This window comes from Salmo salar, chromosome 21 (genome assembly GCF_965601325.2).
Source record: "Salmo salar chromosome 21, fSalSal1, whole genome shotgun sequence".
In the NCBI taxonomy this organism is placed as follows: domain Eukaryota; kingdom Metazoa; phylum Chordata; class Actinopteri; order Salmoniformes; family Salmonidae; genus Salmo; species Salmo salar.
In genome coordinates, this window is record NC_138311.1 from 42,880,424 (window position 1) to 42,902,005 (window position 21,582).

General features: G+C 44.9%; 1 protein-coding gene across 4 annotated transcripts in view; it reads right to left on the minus strand.

Annotated features, from left to right (window-relative positions):
* LOC106582334 (diacylglycerol kinase beta-like) overlaps positions 1–21,582 on the minus strand; it is a 191,201-nt gene that overhangs the window by 93,251 nt on the left and 76,368 nt on the right. The window lies entirely within an intron of this gene.

A 21,582-nucleotide genomic window follows, 5' to 3' on the forward strand; every position in this document is an offset into this window, starting at 1 on the left:
GAGATATAGATACTTTTGTACCTGTTTCCTCCAGCATCTTCACAAGGTGCTTTGCCATTGTTCTGGGATTGATTTGCACTTTTCGCACCAAAGTACGTTACTCTCTAGGAGACAGAACGTGTCTCCTTTCTGAGCGGTACGATGGCTGCGTGGTCCCATTGTGTTTATACTTGCGTACTATTGTTTGTACAGATGAACGTGGTACCTTCAGGTGTTTGGAAATTGCTCCCAAGGATGAACCAGACTTGTGAAGGTCTACAATTTATTTTCTGAGGTCTTGGCTGATTTCTTTTGATAATCCCATGATGTCAAGCAAAGAGGCACTGAGTTTGAAGGTAGACTTTGAAATACATCCACAGGTACACCTCCAATTGACGCAAATTATGTCAATTAGGCTATCAGAAGCTTCTAAAGCCATGACATCATTTTCTGGAATTTAACAAGCTGTTTAAAGGCTCAGTCAACTTAGTGTATGTAAACTTCTGACCCACTGGAATTGTGATACAGTGAACTATAAGCGAAATAATCTGTCTGTAAACAATTGTTGGAAAAATTACTTGTGTCAAGCAGAAAGTAGATGCCCTAACCGACTTGCCAAACCTATAGTTTGTTAACAAGACATTTGTGGAGTGGTTGAAAAACGAGTTTTAATGATTCGATCCTAAGTGTATGTAAACTTCCGACTTCAACTGTATACAGTGCCTTCAGAAAGTATTCAAACCCCTTGACTTTTTCCACATTTTGTTACGTTACAGCCTTATTCTAAAATGGATAAGAAATCAATTTCCTCAGCAATCTACACACAATACCCCATAATGACAAAGCGAAAGCAGGTTTTAGAAATGTTTCCAAATTTATTAAAAACAAAAAACAGAAATACATTATTTAAATAAGTATTCAGACACTTTGCTATGAGACTCAAAATTAAGCTCGTGGTGCATAATGTTTATTTTGATCATCCTTGAGATGTTTCTACAACTTGATTGGAGTCCACCTGTGGTACATTCAATTGATTGGACATGATTTGGAAAGGCACACACCTGTCTATATAAGGTCTCACAGTTGACAGTGCATGTCAGAGCAAAAACCAAGCCATGAGGTTGAAGGAATTGTCTGTTGAGCTCAGAGACAGGATTGTGTCGAGGCACAGATCTGGGGATGTCACGACTACTGCCGAGGGTGGTTCCTCTCCCTGTTCGGGTGGCGCTCGGCGGTCGTCGTCACCGGCCTACTAGCTGCCATCGATCCCTTTTTCGTTTTTCTGTTAGTTATGTCTTTATGAGTTACACCTGTTTCCCATCAGTAATTAGTTTTATTATTTAAGCCCGCCTCTCCACCTGTTCTGTGTGCGGGCTTGTTACATGTCGTCACTTTGTATGTTTTGTGGTACATGTATTTTGGACTTCGGGGTTATTGTTTCGCCCTGTTGTGTTTGGACATATTTCCTCGGTTTTCAGTACTTATTAAATTACATATTGTACCAAACATTTTCCTGCTTCCTGCGCCTGACTTCACACCCACGAAGCCCAAAGTGTTACAGAAGCCCGCACCATAGAAATGGAGTCAGCAGAAGCAGCCACCACCCCTCTACCATCGATGGAGGAACGGGTCCTGCATCACACCACCGTTCTCCATCGGATTGGGTCAGCCATGGACCAGATGATGGAGAGAATGGATCGATGGGAGATGAGTGGTCTCCTCCCTTCACCTCCGGTTCACCCGACGAGCTCACCTCCTCCACTCCTTTCCCTGTCTGGATCTGGGGCACTACGTCTTACGCCTCCGAGGGAGTATGATGGAGCAGCGGCAAGGTGCCAGGGATTCCTATTACAACTTGAATTATACCTGGCGACCGTGAGGCCGACTCCCTCGGGGGAGGAGAGCGTGAGCCTTCTCATCTCCTGCTTGACGGGCCTAGCATTGGAGTGGGCCAACGCTGTGTGGAATGGACCCGATTCCGCACGAAACAACTACCCTGAGTTCACCCGCCATTTCAGGGCCGTCTTCGATCATCCCCCGGAAGGAAGAGCGGCGGGTGAACGACTGTTTCACCTTAGGCAGGAGATGAGGAGCGCGCAAGATTTTGCCCAAGAATTACGGACTTTGGCGGCTGGAGCTGGGTGGAACGACAGGGCCCTAATAGATCACTACCGGTGTAGCCTCAGGGAGGACGTCCGCAGGGAGCTAGCGTGTCGGGACACTACACTCTCCCTAGATGAATTGATCGACATGTCTATACAACTGGACAATCTGCTGGCTGCCCGCGGGCATTCAGAGAGGGTCCTGTCAGTTCCAGCTCCTAGCCTGCCTGCACCCATTCCTATGGAGCTCGGGGGAACTGCGTCAAGGGGAACCGGAGGAGGGCGCCCCTCCTGCACCAATTGTGGTCGACGAGGACACACGGCCGACCGGTGCTGGGAGGGTCCCTCTGTGAGTCGAGAGGGCAGGCAGAACACTCCTCGTTCATCCCAGGTGAGTCAGCACCACACTCACCCAGAATCCTCTGTTGGTCACGTGTTTGTCTTAATTTTTTCCTTGATTTTGCTCCCTTTTCCCAGCATAAGGCGCTAGTCGATTCAGGCGCAGCTGGGAACTTTATGGATAGCGGACTAGCCCTTAAGTTGGGAATTCCACTGGTACCGTTAGATTCCCCTTTCCCCGTGCACTCCTTAGATAGCCGACCATTAGGGTCAGGGCTGATCAGGGAGACCACGGTGCCACTGGACATGGTAACACAGGGGAATCATAAGGAACTAATTAGTTTATTTATTATCGACTCACCTGCGTTTCCAGTGGTGCTGGGGGTGCCCTGGTTAGCTAGTCACAATCCTAAGATTTTGTGGAAACAGGGGATTCTCCAGGGATGGTCAGACGAGTGTTCAGGTAGATGTCTAGGTGTTTCCATCGGTGCCACGTCGGTGGAGAGTTCAGACCAGGTTTCTACTGTGCGCATTCCCCCCTGAGTTTCGCCTTCTGTAAAAAGAAGGCGACTAAATTACCACCTCATCGACCGGGGGATTGTGCGATAGACCTCCAGGATAACGCTGCGCTTCCTAAGAGTCACGTGTACCCATTGTCCCAGGAGGAGACGTTGGCTATGGAGACATATGTCACGGAAGCCCTGGGGCAAGGGTACATTCAGCCCTCCATTTCACCTGTCTCCTCGAGTTTCTATCACAGTGGGGTTCAGTTACCCGCTACCTCTCATTGCTCCCGCAGTGGAATCATTTAACGGAGCGCATTTTTTCACGAAACTGGATCTCAGGAGCGCTTATAATCTGGTGCGTATTCGGAAGGGAGACAAGTGGAAAACCGCATTTAGTACCACATCGGGCCACTATGAGTACCTCGTCATGCCGTATGGGTTGAAGAATGCTCCAGCCGTCTTTCAATCTTTTGTGGATGAGATTCTTAGGGACCTGCACAGGCAGGGAGTGATTTTGTATATCGATGATATCCTTATTTACTCCTCCACACGCGCCGAGCATGTCTCTAGTGCGCAAAGTGCTTGGTAGACTGCTGAAGCATGATCTATAAGTCAAGGCTGAGAAATGTGAGTTCTTCAAAAAAGCCGTTTCCTTCCTGGGTTATCGCATTTCCACCTCAGGTATGGTGTGATCGTGTTAATGCCGTGCGTAATTGGCCGACTCCCACCACGGTGAAGGAGGTGCAGCGGTTTTTGGGTTTTGCCAATTACTACCGGAGGTTTATCCGGGGTTTTGGCCAAGTTGCGGCTCCCGTTACCTCACTTTTGAAGGGGGGACCGGTGCGTTTGCGGTGGTCGGCTGAAGCGGACAGAGCCTTCAACCAGTTGAAGGCGCTGTTCACTGATGCGCCCATGTTGGCTCACCCGGACCCCTCTTTGCCGTTCATAGTGGAAGTGGACGCATCCGAGGCTGGGGTGGGTGCCGTTCTATCACAGCGCTCAGGTGCGCCACCGAAACTCCGCCCCTGCACTTTCTTTTCTAAGAAGCTCAGTCCGGCGGAGCGTAACTATGATGTGGGGGACCGTGAGTTGTTAGCTGTGGTTAAGGCTCTGACTGTGTGGAGACATTGGCTTGAGGGGGCTAGACACCCTTTTCTCATCTGGACTGACCACCGGAACCTGGAGTATATCCGGGCAGCCCGGAGACTGAATCTGCGTCAGGCAAGGTGGGCCATGTTTTTCACCCGATTTCAGTTCAGGATGTCATATAGACCAGGCTCTATGAACACTGAGGCTGACGCGCTGTCCCGCCTCTATGACACAGGATAGGCCCATCGATCCTACTCCCATCCTTCCAGCCTCTAAGCTGGTAGCACCAGTAGTATGGGAGGTGGACACGAACATTGAGCAGGCGTTGCAAATGGAGCCTGCGCCTTCAAATTGTCCTACCGGTCGTAAATACGTTCCGCTTGGTGTTCGTGATCGATTGATTCGATGGGCTCATATGCTACCTTCGTCGGGTCATCCTGGGGTGGCGAGGACAGTGCAAGGCCTTAGGGGAAGTACTGGTGGCCCACTTTGGCTAAGGACGTGAGGTTTTATGCCTCTTCCTGTTCGGTAGGTGCCCAGAGCAAGGCTCCTAGGCACCTTCCTAGAGGGAAGTTACAACCCCTCCCCATTCCACAACGGCCGTGGTCTCACCTGTCGGTGGACTTTCTTACCGATCTTCCCCCGTCTCAGGGGAATACCACGGTTCTGGTAGTTGGGGATCGGTTTTCTAAGTCCTGCCGTCTCCTCCCTTTTGCCCGGTCTCCCGACGGCCCTGCAGACTGCGAAGGCTCTATTCACCCATGTCTTCCGGCATTACGGGGTGCCGGAGGACATCGTCTCTGATCGGGGTCCCCAGTTCATCTCCCATGTATGGAGGGCGTTTATGGAGCATCTGGGGGTCTCGGTTAGCTTGACCTTCGGTTATCACCCCGAGAGCAATGGGCAGGTGGAGAGAGTGAACCAGGAGGTGGGTAGGTTTCTGCGGTCGTACTGCCAGGACCAGCCAGGTGAGTGGTCGAGGTATTTACCCTGGGCTGAGGTGGCGCAAAATTCACTCCGCCACTCATCCACTAACATGTCGCCTTTCCAGTGTGTGTTAGGCTACCAGCCGGTCCTGGCACCATGGCATCAGAGTCAGACCGAGGCTCCTGCGATGGAGGATTGGGTACAGCGCTCCAAGGACACCTGGAGAGCTGTGGAGGAATCCCTTAAACAAGCAGGAGAAAGGCAAAAGAGGAGCGCTGACCGCCACCGCAGTGAGGCTCCCATATTCGCACCGGGAGACAGGGTCTGGCTCTCGACCCGAAACCTGCCCCTCCGCTTGCCCTGCCGGAAGCTGGGTCCGCAGCGTGTAGGGCCCTTCAAAGTCCTGAGGAGAATAAACGAGGTGTGTTATAGATTAAAACTCCCTTCTTATTATCGTATTAACCCCTCGTTTCATGTGTCTCTCCTCAGGCCGGGGGTAGCTGGTCCCCTACAAGACGGTGAGGTGCCGGAGGTCCCTCCGCCCCCTCTGGACATCGAGGGGGACCTGGCGTATACAGTACGCTCCATTCTGGACTCAAGACGCCGGGTGGGGGGCCTGCAGTACCTCGTGGACTGGGAGGGGTACGGTCCGGAGGAGAGGTGCTGGGTCCCGGTGGGGGACATACTGGATCCATCATTGTTAGTTGATTTCCATCGCCTCCATCCGGATCGCCCTGCACCTCGTCCCCCGGGTTGACCTCGAGGCCGGTGTCACGACTACTGCTGAGGGCGGTTCCTCTCCCTGTTCGGGTGGTGCTCGGCGGTCGTCGTCACCGACCTACTAGCTGCCATCGATCCCTTTTTCGTTTTTCTGTTAGTTATGTCTTTATGAGTTACACCTGTTTCCCATTAGTAATCCGTTTTATTATTTAAGCCCACCTCTCCACCTGTTCTGTGTGAGGGCTTGTTACGTGTCGTCACCTTGTATGTTTTGTGGTACATGTATTTTGGACTTCGGGTTATTGTTTCGCCCTGTTGTGTTTGGACATATTTCCTCGGTTCTCAGTACTTATTAAATTACATATTGTACCAAACATTTTCCTGCTTCCTGCGCCTGACTCCACACCCACGAAGCCCAAAGTGTTACAGGGGAAGGGTTCCAAAACATTTCTGCAGCATTGAAGGTTTCCAAGAACAGAGTGGCCTCCATCATTCTTAAATGGGAGAAGTTTAGAACCACCAAGACTCTTCCTAGAGCTGGCCGCCCGGCCAATCTGAGCAATCGGGGGAGAAGGGCCTTGGTCAGGGAAGTGACCAAGAACCCGATGGTCACTCTGACAGAGCTCTAGAGTTCCTCTGTGGAGATGGGAAAACCTTCCAGAAGGACAACCATCTCTGCAGCACTCCACCAATCAGGCCTTTATGGTAGAGTGGCCAGACAGAAGCCACTCCCGTAGTAAAAGGCACATGACAGCCCGCTTGAAGTTTGCCAAAAAGCACCTAGAGACTCTCAGACCATGAGAAACAAGATTCTCTGGTCTGATGAAACTAAGATTGAACTCTTTGGCCTGAATGCCAAGCGTCACGCCTGGAGGAAACCTGGCACCATCCCTACGGTGAAGCATGGTGGTGGCAGCATCATCCTGTGTTGATGTTTTTCAGCAGTAAGGACTGGGAGACTAGTTAGGATTGAGGGAAAGATGAAAGGAGCAAAGTACAGAGAGATCCTTGATGAAAGCCTGTTCCAGAGCGTTCAGGACCTCAGAATGGGGGCGAAGGTTCACCTTCCAACAGGACACCCTAAGCACACAGCCAAGATAATGCAGGAGTGGCTTCGGGACAAGTCTCTGAATGTCCTTGAGTGGCCCAGCCAGGGCCTGGACTTGAACTCGAAATCTGGAGAGACCTGAAATATCTGTGCAACAATGCTCCCCATCCAACCTGACAGAGCTTGAGAGGATCTGCAGAGAATAATTGGAGAAACTCCCCATATACAGGTGTGCCAAGCGTCATACCCAAGAAGACTCGAAGACTTGAGGATGTAAACGCTGCCAAAAGTGCTTCAACAAAGTACTGAGTAAAGGGTCTGAATACCTATGTAAATGTGATATTTCAGTTTTTTATTTTTAATAAATTAGCAAAAATGTATTAGAACCAGTTTTTGCTTCGTCATTATGGGGTATTGTGTGTAGATTGAAGAGTTTTTTTAATCCATTGTAGAATAAGGCTGTAACCTAACAAACCTCTTGAGGATACCCTAGGATAGGGGGCGCCACAGCGCATTTTGAAAAAAAATCGTTCCCATTTTCAACGGCCTACTAATCAAACTCAGAAGCTAGGGCATGCATATACTTATTATATATGGATAGAAAACACCCTAAAGTTTCTAAAACTGTTTGAATGGTGTCTGTGAGTATAACAGAACTCAAATGGCAGTCAAAACCCCGAGACCGATTGAAACAGGAAGTGGAATTCAGAATTGTGGACTCGACTTCTCATCTTTCCCTATAAATCACACCGTTAACCTGTTAGGGCTAGGGGGCAGTATTGACACGGCTGAATAAAAAACATACCCGATTTAATCTGGTTACCACTCCTACCCAGTAACTAGAATATGCATATACTTATTACATATGGATAGAAAACACCCTAAATTTTCTAAAACTGTTTGAATGGTGTCTGTGAGTATAACAGAACTCAAATGGCAGGTCAAAACCTGAGAGATTCCTTTACAGGAAGTGGCCTGTCTGACCATTTCTTGAACTTCTTTTCCATCTCTATCATTTACTAAGGATCTCTGCTCTAACGTGACACTTCCCACGTCGTCCATAGGCGCTCAGAGCCCGGGAAAAAACAGAATGTCGTCATTCCAGCCCCAGGCTGAAACACATTATCGCCTTTCTCAAGTGGCCGATCAAGGGACACTGGGCTTATGCGCGTGACCCCGACCGCCCCCGCCTTTGGGATTTTTTCCTCTGTTTGCCGAAAAGGAGATTCCCTGTCGGAATATTATCGCTTTTCTACAAGAAAAATGCCGTAAAAATTGATTTTAAACAGCGGTTGACATGCTTCGAAGTACGGTAATGGAATATTTAGAATTTTATTGTCACGAATTGCGCCATGCGCGCGACACTTCTTTACTATTTCGGATAGTGTCTGGAACGCACGAACAAAACGCCGCTATTCGGATATAACGATGGATTATTTTGGACCAAACCAACATTTGTTATTGAAGTAGCAGTCCTGGGTGTGCATTCTGACGAAGACAACAAAAGGTAATCAAACTTTTATAATAGTAAATATGATTATGGTGAGTGCTAAACTTGCCGGGTGTCTAAATAGCGAGCCCGTGATGCCTGGGCTATGTACTTAGAATATTGCAAAATGTGCTTTCACCAAAAAGCTATTTTAAAATCGGACATATCGAGTGCATAGAGGAGGTCTGTATCTATAATTCTTAAAATAATTGTTATGCTTTTTGTGAACGTTTATCGTGAGTAATTTAGTAAAATGTTAGCGAATTCCCCGGAAGTTTGCGGGGGGTATGCTAGTTCTGAACGTCACATGCTAATGTAAAAAGCTGGTTTTTGATATAAATATGAACTTGATTGAACAAAACATGCATGTATTGTATAACATAATGTCCTAGGGTTGTCATCTGATGAAGATCATCAAAGGTGAGTGCTGCATTTAGCTGTCTTCTGGGTTTTGGTGACATTATATGCTGGCTTGAAAAATGGGTGTCTGATTATTTCTGGCTTGGTACTCTGCTGACATAATCTAATGTTTTGCTTTCGTTGTAAAGCCTTTTTGAAATCGGACAGTGTGGTTAGATTAACGAGAGTCTTGTCTTTAAATGGCTGTAAAATAGTCATATGTTTGAGAAATTGAAGTAATAGGATTTTTAAGGTTTTGAAAATCGTGCCACAGGCTGGCAGTGGCTGTTACGTAGGTGGGACGAATTCGTCCCGCCTAGCCTAGAGAGGTTAACCATGGTTCAGTGAGCACTTCCTATTGCTTCTACTAGATGTCGCCAGTCTTTTCACAGTGGTTTGAGCCTTATACAGTCGAAACTCAGTGAATGAGAGTCATTGGAAATTGGTCACAGGGGATGGGCCATCACCATTATGACGCCGGCGGCCATGTCTACCCCCACCTTTGGAAACGGTTTTAAATGCAATGAAATCATCCCCCTCGAATCTTATTGGCTCTCTTGGTGTTACAGGCCCTGAAGATTAATGTTTTACAACGTTTGACATGTTTGAACGAACCTACAGGCGGGATAATCTAATTTTATCCGGAACTTCAGCCCTGCGCTTGGAGAGAGCCCTTGGACGCGCTACCAACAGCAGGCTAATGGAACGTGAAGTATGGACTTTTTCGACCGAAAATACATCTGTTGTGGACCTGGGATGCTTTCTGATGAAGACAACTAAAGGTAGGCGATTATTGACAATATTATACAAGATGAGATGTGACATGGGATTGTTCCAAGATGGCGCCGAGCTCTGTATATTAGCTCATTTTCTGAGTATCGCATCTCCTTTTATCGCAAAGTGTGATTACCCAGTAAAGTTAATTTAAAATCTGGTATGACAGGTGTTCTCAAGAGATATTCATTTATAAATGTTAGATTGACAATATAAATAAAAAAAATCGTTATCGGATAGTAATTTAGGGAATTGTAGCATTGTTTACCGGGACGCATTTGAGGGGAAATTATTTAGTCAACGTCAGACGCCGATGTAAAATGCTGTTTTTATATATAAATATGACCTTTATTGAACAAAAGAATGCATGCATTGTATAACATGATGTCCTAGGTGTGTCATCTGATGAAGTTTGTAAAAGGTTAGTGCTGCATTTAGCTGTTTTTTGGTTATATGTGATGCAAGTGGTTGGTCGGAAAATGGCTCTGTTGCTGCTTTTTACGATGGACTCATCTAACATAATCTAATGATTTGCTTTTCCTGTAAAACCTTTTTGAAATCGGACGACGTGGGTCGATTCAGGAGAGGTGTATCTATAAAAAATAAATAAAAAAAAAATATATATATTTTTTAAATTATGATTTTTTTTAATGCTAATTGGCGATATGATTTTTCGCTGGATTTTGATCCCGCTGACGGGATGAGACGCTGAAGAGGCTAACAAAATGTGGAAAAAGTCAAGGGGTCTGAATATTTTCCAAAGGCACTGTATATCAACGAATTGGCGAAGGCTCTAGAACAGTCTGCAGCATCCGGCTTCACCTTACTAGAATCGGATGTCAAATGTCTACTGTTTGCTGATAATCTGGTGCTTCTGTCCCCAACCAAGGAAGGCCTACAGCAGCATCTAGATCTTCTGCACAGATTCTGTCAGACCTGGGCCCTGACAGTAAATCTCAGTAAGACAAAATTAGTGGTGTTCAATGGGCCTCCCGAGTGGCGCAGCAGTCTAAGGAACTGCATTGAAGTGGTAGAAGCGTCACTACAGACCCTGGTTCGATCCCAGGCTGTGTCTCAGCCAGACGTGTGAAGCGGCGCACAATTGGCCCAGCGTCATCCGAGTTAGGGGAGGGTTTGGCTCCCTGGGATGTCTTTGCACGCTGAGTACGGTCGCCAGTTATACGGTGTTCCCTGTGTTTAACAGTCTGATGGCCTTCAGATAGAAACTGTGTTTCAGTCTGTTGGTCCCAGCTTTGATGCACCAGGTCTGACCTTGCATTCTGGATGATGGCGGCGTGAACAGGCAGTGGCTCGAGTGGTTGATGTCCTTGATGATCTTTTTGGCCTTCCTGTGACATCGGGTGTTGGAGAGCCTTGCAGTTGCGGGCGGTGCAGTTGCCGTACCAGGCGGTGATACAGCCCGACAGGATGCTTTCAATTGTGCATCTGTAAAAATTTGTGAGGGTTTTAGGTGACAAGCCACATTTCTTTAGCCTCCTGAGGTTGAAGAGGCTCAGTTGCGCCTTCTTCACCACACTGTCCGTGTGGGTGGTCCATTTCAGTTTTCAGTGATGTGTACGCCAAGGAACACCTTCTCCACTGCAGTCCCGTCGATGTAGATAGGGGGTGCACCCTCTGCTGTTTCCTGAAGTCCAATATCATCTTCTTTGTTTTGTTGACGTTGAGTGAGGGGTTGTTTTTCAGGCACCACACTGCCAGAGCCCTCACGTCCTCCCTGTAGGCTGTCTCGTCATCGTTGGTAATCAAGCCTACTACTGTTGTGTTGTCTGCAAACTTGATGATTGAGTTGGAGGTGTGCTTGGCCACGCAGTCATGGGTGAACAAGGAGTACAGGAGGGGTTTGGGCACGCACCCTGGTGGGGCCCCAGTGTTAAAAATCAGCAGAGTGGAGGGGATGTTTCCTACTTTCACCATCTGGGGGTGGCCCGTCAGGAAGTCCAGGACCCAGTTGCACAGGGCGGGGTTCAGACCCAGGGCCTCGAGCTTAATGATGAGCTTGGAGGGTACTATGGTGTTGAATGCTGAGCTATAGTCAATAAACATTATTCTTACATAGGTATTCCTCTTGTCCAGATGGGATAGGGCAGTGTGCAGAGTGATGGCGATTGCATCATCTGTGGATCTATTGGGGCAGTAAGCAAATTGAAGTGGGTCTTCAATTGAAGAACAAACACCAATGTGAATACCACCCATAGTTATGTTTATTTATTTTCCCTTTTGTATTTTAACTATTTGCACATCGTTACAACACATGTATCAAGTATTTATATGTTTATTTAGCCACAATATGACATTTCAAATGTCTCTATTCTTTTGGAACTTTTGAGTGTAATGTTTACTGTACATTTTTTATTGTTTATTTCACTTTTGTTTATTCTCTATTTCACTAGCTTTGGCAATGTAAACACGTTTCCCATGCCAATAAAGCCATTTGAATTGAATTGACAGAGAAAGAGAAAGAGAAAGAGAAAGAGAAAGAGAAAGAGAAAGAGAAAGAGAGACAAAGAGATACATTAGTGACTGGCCAGAGAGAGTGTCACCTTCAAAGGGACCTTTCATCTGGGCCAGGACAAAGGTGTCGACAGGGGCTTTCATCTGTCCCCCAAAAACAGCTGCGGTGCAAACATCACACCGGTACGTCTCGGTGTGTGGGTGTGGGTGCCCATGTGTGCCTGTGTGTGTGCATGCATGACACACATATCTGTTCGTGTGTGTGTGTGTGTGTGGTGTGTGTGTGTGTGTGTGTGTGTGTGTGTGTGTGTGTGTGTGTGTGTGTGTGTGTGTGTGTGTGTGTGTGTGTGTGTGCGTACCACTGACAAGGCTGGTGACACCAATGTCAGACAGCTGTCTCCTTGTCGTTGTGGTGAACTGTACTAACGCTCAGTGATGCACAACACAAGCATGCCAGCACTCCAGGGAATTCTGTAGGTACAGCACCGATCTGGGTACATATCACATTTAAACAAAACAGTTGCACGTCAATATTAAACATTAATATCCTTTAACCTAACCGCATGAGGCTTGACAAATTTGTGACACTGTTTTATGCATGTGGGCTTAGTTGGAGAAAGTGTATCAACCATGATTGGGCCAAATGAGGATCTGCTTTGACAGGAACAATGAGAGAGACCTCACTCTTATTAATCAACACAAAACAACTATTTGCATTCTCTAAACAAATCACTCACCTTCAATCTGCCACTTGTCTAAAAGCCTGGTGGTGACTAAAGCTGTTGCCATGGTGCCTGGAGAATTTTTCTGGGTCTATATTAACTCTGTCTGATATGCTATACAGACAGACTAAATGAGGCCTGTCTTCAGCTGTACACATTGAGATATGTATCCAAAACGTCCTGATAAATGTGCCTTTGTAAGTGTTGCACGTATGGCTAACAATGGAGGAGTTATACAAGAGAAGAGAATGAAGAAAAAAGCTACCCTGGCTGTCATGATTTTATATTGATCCGCCACACTATGATGTAATGAGGCCCAGCTGATGAAAGTAAAGTATGGCTCAACTTCAGTCATGACTATCATGTGTTCCTTAACAAACCCAACCCACATGTAACATTTAAACTAGGTTAATAAACATGATGAGTAAATCTGTGTACTCTTCAAGCTCCCATGTAACCTTTATTTAACTAGGCAAGTAAGAACAATTTCACTAGGCAAGTCAGTTAAGAACAAATTCTTATTTACAACGACGGCCTGCACTGGCCAACGCTGCGCCAATTGTACACCCCCCTATGGGACTCCCAATCATGGCCGATTGTGATACAGCCTGGAATCGAACCAGGGTGTTTGTAGTGACGGCTCCAGCGCTGAGATGCAGTGTCTTAGACCGCTGTGCCACTCGGGAGCCCTCCTTTCCATGTAAGGATATGAGGGTTGTCCCTGTAACCATCCAGGCTGTGTCCCATGTGGCACCCCTATTCCCTATTCAGTGCACTGCTTTTGACCAGGGCCCATAGGACTCTGGAGTAGTACACTATATAGGGACTAAACTGTTATGTGGTTGTCTGTCAAGCATCATCACGTTCATAACTAAGCTATTCCCTCATTAATATTCAACTCTCAAAGATTGTTGACATTGAATGACAATAAAACAGCATATGAACAAATTACTGTTGCTCTCTATCCTACTACCTCATACACACCATCCCCAGTTTCTTCACTGCTCTCGTTATGACAGACAGTGCAACTTATCACAACTAATTAAACAACTACCACTAGCACTATTCAGTGATGATGGCATTACATCATGTTAACTGAACCTCCACTGTCCTGATACCATGTCAATGATCTACTAGCCTGTCAAGATTGAACTCTTTGGCCTGAATTCTAAGTGTCATGTCTGGAGGAAACCTGGCACCATCCCTACAGTGAAGTATGGTGGTGGCAGCATCATGCTGTGGGGATGTTTTTCAGCGGCAGGGACTGGGAGACTAGTCAGGATTAAGGGAAAGATGAACAGAGCAGAGTACAGAGAGATCCTTGATGAAAACTTGCTCCACAGTGCTCAGGACCTCAGATTGAGGCAAACGTTCACCTTTCAACCGAACAACGACCCTAAGCACAGCCAAGACAACGCAGGAGTGGTTCAGGACAAGTCTCTGAATGTCCTTGAGTGGCCCATTCAGAGCCCAGACTTGAAACCGATCGAACATCTCTGGAGAGACCTGAAAATATCTGGGCATCAATGCTCCCCATCCAACCTGACAGAGCTTGAGAGGATCTGCAGAGAAGAATGGGAGAAACTCCCCAAATACAGGTGTTCCAGGCATTTAGCATCATACCCAAGAAGACTCGAGGCTGTAATCACTGCCAAAGGTGCTTCAACAAAGTACTGAGTAAAGTGTCTGAATACTTATGTAAATGTGATATTTCAGTTTTTTTTATTTATTAATTTTCAAAAGTTTCTAAAAAACAGTTTTTGTTTTGTCATTATGGGGTATTGTGTGTAGATTGTTGAGGGATTTTTTTGAAATCATTCTAGAATAAATCTGTGATTTAACAAAAGTTGAACAAGTCAACGGGTCTGAATTCTTCCAGAATGCACTGTTTAGTATTGAATTAGTCTTACCCCACAATTTGTCTATAGTGATGAGAATGAGACTTACCCTACCATGGCTCTATAATGATGAGTTAGTTTTACCCTACCATGGGTCAATAGTAATGAATTAGTCTTACCCCACCATGGGTCTATAGTGAAGAGTTAGTCTTACCCACCATGGGTCTATAGTAATGAATTAGTCTTACCCACCATGGGTCTATAGTAATGAATTAGTCTTACCCTACCATGGGTCTATAGTAATGAATTAGTCTTACCCTACCATGGGTCTATAGTAATGAATTAGTCTTACCCTACCATGGGTCTATAGTAATGAAATAGTCTTACCCTACCATGGGTCTATAGTAATGAAATAGTCTTACCCTACCATGGGTAAATAGTAGTGAATTAGTCTTACCTCACCATGGGTCTATAGTAATGAGGATGAGTCTTACCCCACCATGGGTCTATAGTAATGAATTAGTCTTCCCCACCATGGGTCTATAGTAATGAATTAGTCTTACCCCACCATGGGTCTATAGTAATGAATTAGTCTTACCTCACCATGGGTCTATAGTGATGAGTTAGTCTTACCCTACCATGGGTCTATAGTAATGAATTAGTCTTACCCCACCATGGGTCTATAGTAATGAATTAGTCTTACCCCACCATGGGTCTATAGTAATGAATTAGTCTTACCCACCATGGGTCTATAGTAATGAAATAGTCTTACCCTACCATGGGTCTATAGTAATGAAATAGTCTTACCCCACCATGGGTCTATAGTGATGAATTAGTCTTACCCCACCATGGGTCTATAGTGATGAGGATGAGTCTTACCCCACCATGGGTCTATAGTGATGAATTAGTCTTACCCCACCATGGGTCTATAGTGATGAGGATGAGTCTTACCCCACCATGGGTCTATATTAATGAATTAGTCTTACCCACCATGGGTCTATAGTAATGAGGATGAGTCTTACCCCACCATGGGTCTAAAGTAATGAATTAGTCTTACCCCACCATGGGTCTATAGTGATGAGGATGAGTCTTACCCCACCATGGGTCTATAGTAATGAAGTAGTCTTACCCTACCATGGGTCTATAGTGATGAGTTAGTCCTACCCTACCATGGGTCTATAGTAATGAATTAGTCTTACCTCACCATGGGTCTATAGTAATGAATTAGTCTTACCCACCATGGGTCTATAGTAATGAGGATGAGTCTTACCCCACCATGGGTCTATAGCAATGAATTAGTCTTACCCCACCATGGGTCTATAGTAATGAATTAGTCTTACCCCACCATGGGTCTATAGTAATGAATTAGTCTTACCCCACCATGGGTCTATAGTGATGAATTAGTCTTACTCTACCATGGGTCTATAGTAATGAATTAGTCTTACCCCACCATGGGTCTATAGTGATGAGGATGAGTCTTACCCTACCATGGGTCTATAGTGATGAATTAGTCTTACCCCACCATGGGTCTATAGTGATGAATTAGTCTTACCCCACCATGGGTCTATAGTGATGAGGATGAGTCTTACCCCACCATGGGTCTATATTAATGAATTTGTCTTACCCACCATGGGTCTATAGTAATGAGGATGAGTCTTACCCCACCATGGGTCTAAAGTAATGAATTAGTCTTACCCCACCATGGGTCTATAGTAATGAATTAGTCTTACCCTACCATGGGTCTATAGTGATGAGTTAGTCCTACCCTACCATGGGTCTATAGTAATGAATTAGTCTTACCTCACCATGGGTCTATAGTAATGAATTAATCTTACCCACCATGGGTCTATAGTAATGAGGATGAGTCTTACCCCACCATGGGTCTATAGTAATGAATTAGTCTTACCCCACCATGGGTCTATAGTAATGAATTAGTCTTACCCCACCATGGGTCTATAGTAATGAATTAGTCTTACCCCACCATGGGTCTATAGTAATGAATTAGTCTTACCCAACCATGGGTCTATAGTGATGAATTAGTCTTACCCTACCATGGGTCTATAGTAATGAATTAGTCTTACCCCACCATGGGTCTATAGTGATGAGGATGAGTCTTACCCCACCATGGGTCTAAAGTAATGAATTAGTCTTACCCCACCATGGGTCTATAGTGATGAGGATGAGTCTTACCCCACCATGGGTCTATAGTAATGAAGTAGTCTTACCCTACCATGGGTCTATAGTGATGAGTTAGTCCTACCCTACCATGGGTCTATAGTAATGAATTAGTCTTACCTCACCATGGGTCTATAGTAATGAATTAGTCTTACCCACCATGGGTCTATAGTAATGAGGATGAGTCTTACCCCACCATGTGTCTATAGTAATGAATTAGTCTTACCCCACCATGGGTCTATAGTAATGAATTAGTCTTACCCCACCATGGGTCTATAGTAATGAATTAGTCTTACCCCACCATGGGTCTATAGTGATGAATTAGTCTTACCCTACCATGGGTCTATAGTAATGAATTAGTCTTACCCCACCATGGGTCTATAGTGATGAGGATGAGTCTTACCCCACCATGGGTCTAAAGTAATGAATTAGTCTTACCCCACCATGGGTCTATAGTGATGAGGATGAGTCTTACCCCACCATGGGTCTATAGTAATGAAGTAGTCTTACCCTACCATGGGTCTATAGTGATGAGTTAGTCCTACCCTACCATGGGTCTATAGTAATGAATTAGTCTTACCTCACCATGGGTCTATAGTAATGAATTAGTCTTACCCACCATGGGTGTATAGTAATGAGGATGAGTCTTACCCCACCATGGGTCTATAGTAATGAATTAGTCTTACCCCACCATGGGTCTATAGTAATGAATTAGTATTACCCCACCATGGGTCTATAGTAATGAATTAGTCTTACCCCACCATGGGTCTATAGTGATGAATTAGTCTTACCCCACCATGGGTCTATAGTAATGAATTAGTCTTACCCCACCATGGGTCTATAGTGATGAGGATGAGTCTTACCCCACCATGGGTCTATAGTGATGAATTAGTCTTACCCCACCATGGGTCTATAGTGATGAGGATGAGTCTTACCCCACCATGGGTCTATATTAATGAATTTGTCTTACCCACCATGGGTCTATAGTAATGAGGATGAGTCTTACCCCACCATGGGTCTAAAGTAATGAATTAGTCTTACCCCACCATGGGTCTATAGTAATGAATTAGTCTTACCCTACCATGGGTCTATAGTGATGAGTTAGTCCTACCCTACCATGGGTCTATAGTAATGAATTAGTCTTACCTCACCATGGGTCTATAGTAATGAATTAGTCTTACCCACCATGGGTCTATAGTAATGAGGATGAGTCTTACCCCACCATGGGTCTATAGTAATGAATTAGTCTTACCCCACCATGGGTCTATAGTAATGAATTAGTCTTACCCCACCATGGGTCTATAGTAATGAATTAGTCTTACCCCACCATGGGTCTATAGTAATGAATTAGTCTTACCCCACCATGGGTCTATAGTGATGAATTAGTCTTACCCTACCATGGGTCTATAGTAATGAATTAGTCTTACCCCACCATGGGTCTATAGTGATGAGGATGAGTCTTACCCCACCATGGGTCTATAGTGATGAATTAGTCTTACCCCACCATGGGTCTATAGTGATGAGGATGAGTCTTACCCCACCATGGGTCTATATTAATGAATTAGTCTTACCCACCATGGGTCTATAGTAATGAGGATGAGTCTTACCCCACCATGGGTCTAAAGTAATGAATTAGTCTTACCCCACCATGGGTCTATAGTGATGAGGATGAGTCTTACCCCACCATGGGTCTATAGTAATGAATTAGTCTTACCCTACCATGGGTCGATAGTGATGAGTTAGTCCTATCCTACCATGGGTCTATAGTAATGAATTAGTCTTACCTCACCATGGGTCTATAGTAATGAATTAGTCTTACCCACCATGGGTCTATAGTGATGAGGATGAGTCTTACCCCACCATGGGTCTATAGTGATGAATTAGTCTTACCCCACCATGGGTCTATAGTGATGAGGATGAGTCTTACCCCACCATGGGTCTATATTAATGAATTTGTCTTACCCACCATGGGTCTATAGTAATGAGGATGAGTCTTACCCCACCATGGGTCTAAAGTAATGAATTAGTCTTACCCCACCATGGGTCTATAGTAATGAATTAGTCTTACCCTACCATGGGTCTATAGTGATGAGTTAGTCCTACCCTACCATGGGTCTATAGTAATGAATTAGTCTTACCTCACCATGGGTCTATAGTAATGAATTAGTCTTACCCACCATGGGTCTATAGTAATGAGGATGAGTCTTACCCCACCATGGGTCTATAGTAATGAATTAGTCTTACCCCACCATGGGTCTATAGTAATGAATTAGTCTTACCCCACCATGGGTCTATAGTAATGAATTAGTCTTACCCCACCATGGGTCTATAGTAATGAATTAGTCTTACCCCACCATGGGTCTATAGTGATGAATTAGTCTTACCCTACCATGGGTCTATAGTAATGAATTAGTCTTACCCCACCATGGGTCTATAGTGATGAGGATGAGTCTTACCCCACCATGGGTCTATAGTGATGAATTAGTCTTACCCCACCATGGGTCTATAGTGATGAGGATGAGTCTTACCCCACCATGGGTCTATATTAATGAATTAGTCTTACCCACCATGGGTCTATAGTAATGAGGATGAGTCTTACCCCACCATGGGTCTAAAGTAATGAATTAGTCTTACCCCACCATGGGTCTATAGTGATGAGGATGAGTCTTACCCCACCATGGGTCTATAGTAATGAATTAGTCTTACCCTACCATGGGTCGATAGTGATGAGTTAGTCCTATCCTACCATGGGTCTATAGTAATGAATTAGTCTTACCCCACCATGGGTCTATAGTAATGAATTAGTCTTACCCACCATGGGTCTATAGTAATGAGGATGAGTCTTACCCCACCATGGGTCTATAGTAATGAATTAGTCTTACCCCACCATGGGTCTATAGTAATGAATTAGTCTTACCCCACCATGGGTCTATAGTAATGAATTAGTCTTACCCCACCATGGGTCTATAGTGATGAATTAGTCTTACCCTACCATGGGTCTATAGTAATGAATTAGTCTTACCTCACCATGGGTCTATAGTGATGAGGATGAGTCTTACCCTACCGTGGGTCTAAAGTAATGAATTAGTCCTACCCTACCATGGGTCTATAGTAATGAATTAGTCTTACCCCACCATGGGTCTATAGTAATGAATTAGTCTTACCCCACCATGGGTCTATAGTGATGAATTAGTCTCACCCTACCATGGGTCTATAGTAATGAATTAGTCTTACCCCACCATGGGTCTATAGTGATGAGTTAGTCTTACCCTACCATGGGTCTATAGTAATGAATTAGTCTTACCTCACCATGGGTCTATAGTGATGAATTAGTCTTACCCTACCGTGGGTCTATAGTAATGAATTAGTCTTACCCCACCATGGACCTATAGTGATGAGTTAGTCTTACCCTACCATGGGTCTATAGTAATGAATTAGTCTTACCTCACCATGGGTCTATAGTGATGAGTTAGTCTTACCCACCATGGGTCTATAGTGATGAGTTAGTCTTACCCTACCATGGCTCTATAGTTATGAATTAGTTTTACCCCACCATGGGTCTATAGTATTGAATTAGTCTTACCTCACCATGGGTCTATAGTAATGAATTAGTCTTACCCACCATGGGTCTGTAGTAATGAATTAGTCTTACCCTACCATGGGTCGATAGTAATGAATTACTCTTACCCCACAATGGGTCTATAGTAATGAATTAGTCTTACCCACCATGTGTCTATAGTGATGATTTAGTCTAACCCACCATTGGTCTATAGTAATGAATTAGTCTTACCCACCATGTGTCTATAGTGATGAATTAGTCTTACCCACCATGGGTCTATAGTGATGAATTAGTCTTACCCACCATGGGTCTATAGTAATGAAGTAGTCTTACCCACCATTGGTCTATAGTACTGAATTTGTCTTACCCACCATGTGTCTATAGTGATGAATTAGTCTTACCCACCATGGGTCTATAGTGATGAATTAGTCTTACCCACCATGGGTCTATAGTATGAATTAGTCTTACCTCACCATGGGTCTTTAGTGATGAATTAGTCCAACCCTACCATGGGTCTATAGTAATGAATAGTCTTACCCCACCATGTGTCTATAGTGATGAATTAGTCTTACCCACCATGGGTCTATAGTGATGAGGATGAGTCTTACCCCACCATGGGTCTATAGTAATGAATTAGTCTTACCCCACCATGGGTCTATAGTAATGAATTAGTCTTACCCACCATGTGTCTATAGTAATGAATTAGTCTTACCCTACCATGGGTCTATAGTAATGAATTAGTCCTACCCTACCATGGGTCTATAGTAATGAATTAGTCTTACCCCACCATGGGTCTATAGTGATGAATTAGTCTTACCCTACCATGGGTCTATAGTAATGAATTAGTCCTACCCTACCATGGGTCTATAGTAATGAATTAGTCTCACCCTACCATGGGTCTATAGTAATGAATTAGTCCTACCCTACCATGGGTCTATAGTAATGAATTAGTCCTACCCTACCATGCGTCTATAGTAATGAATTAGTCTTACCCCACCATGGGTCTATAGTGATGAATTAGTCTTACCCTACCATGGGTCTATAGTAATGAATTAGTCTCACCCTACCATGGGTCTATAGTAATGAATTAGTCCTACCCTACCATGGGTCTATAGTAATGAATTAGTCCTACCCTACCATGGGTCTATAGTAATGAATTAGTCCTACCCTACCATGGGTCTATAGTAATGAATTAGTCTTACCCCACTATGGGTCTATAGTAATGAATTAGTCTTACCCACCATGGGTCTGTAGTGATGAGTTAGTCTTACCCTACCTTGGGTCTATAGTAATGAATTAGTCTTACCCCACCATGGGTCTATAGTAATGAATTAGTCTTACCCTACCATGGGTCTATAGTAATGAATTAGTCTTGCCCCACCATGGGTCTATAGTGATGAATTAGTCTTGCCCCACCATGGGTCTATAGTGATTAGTTAGTCTT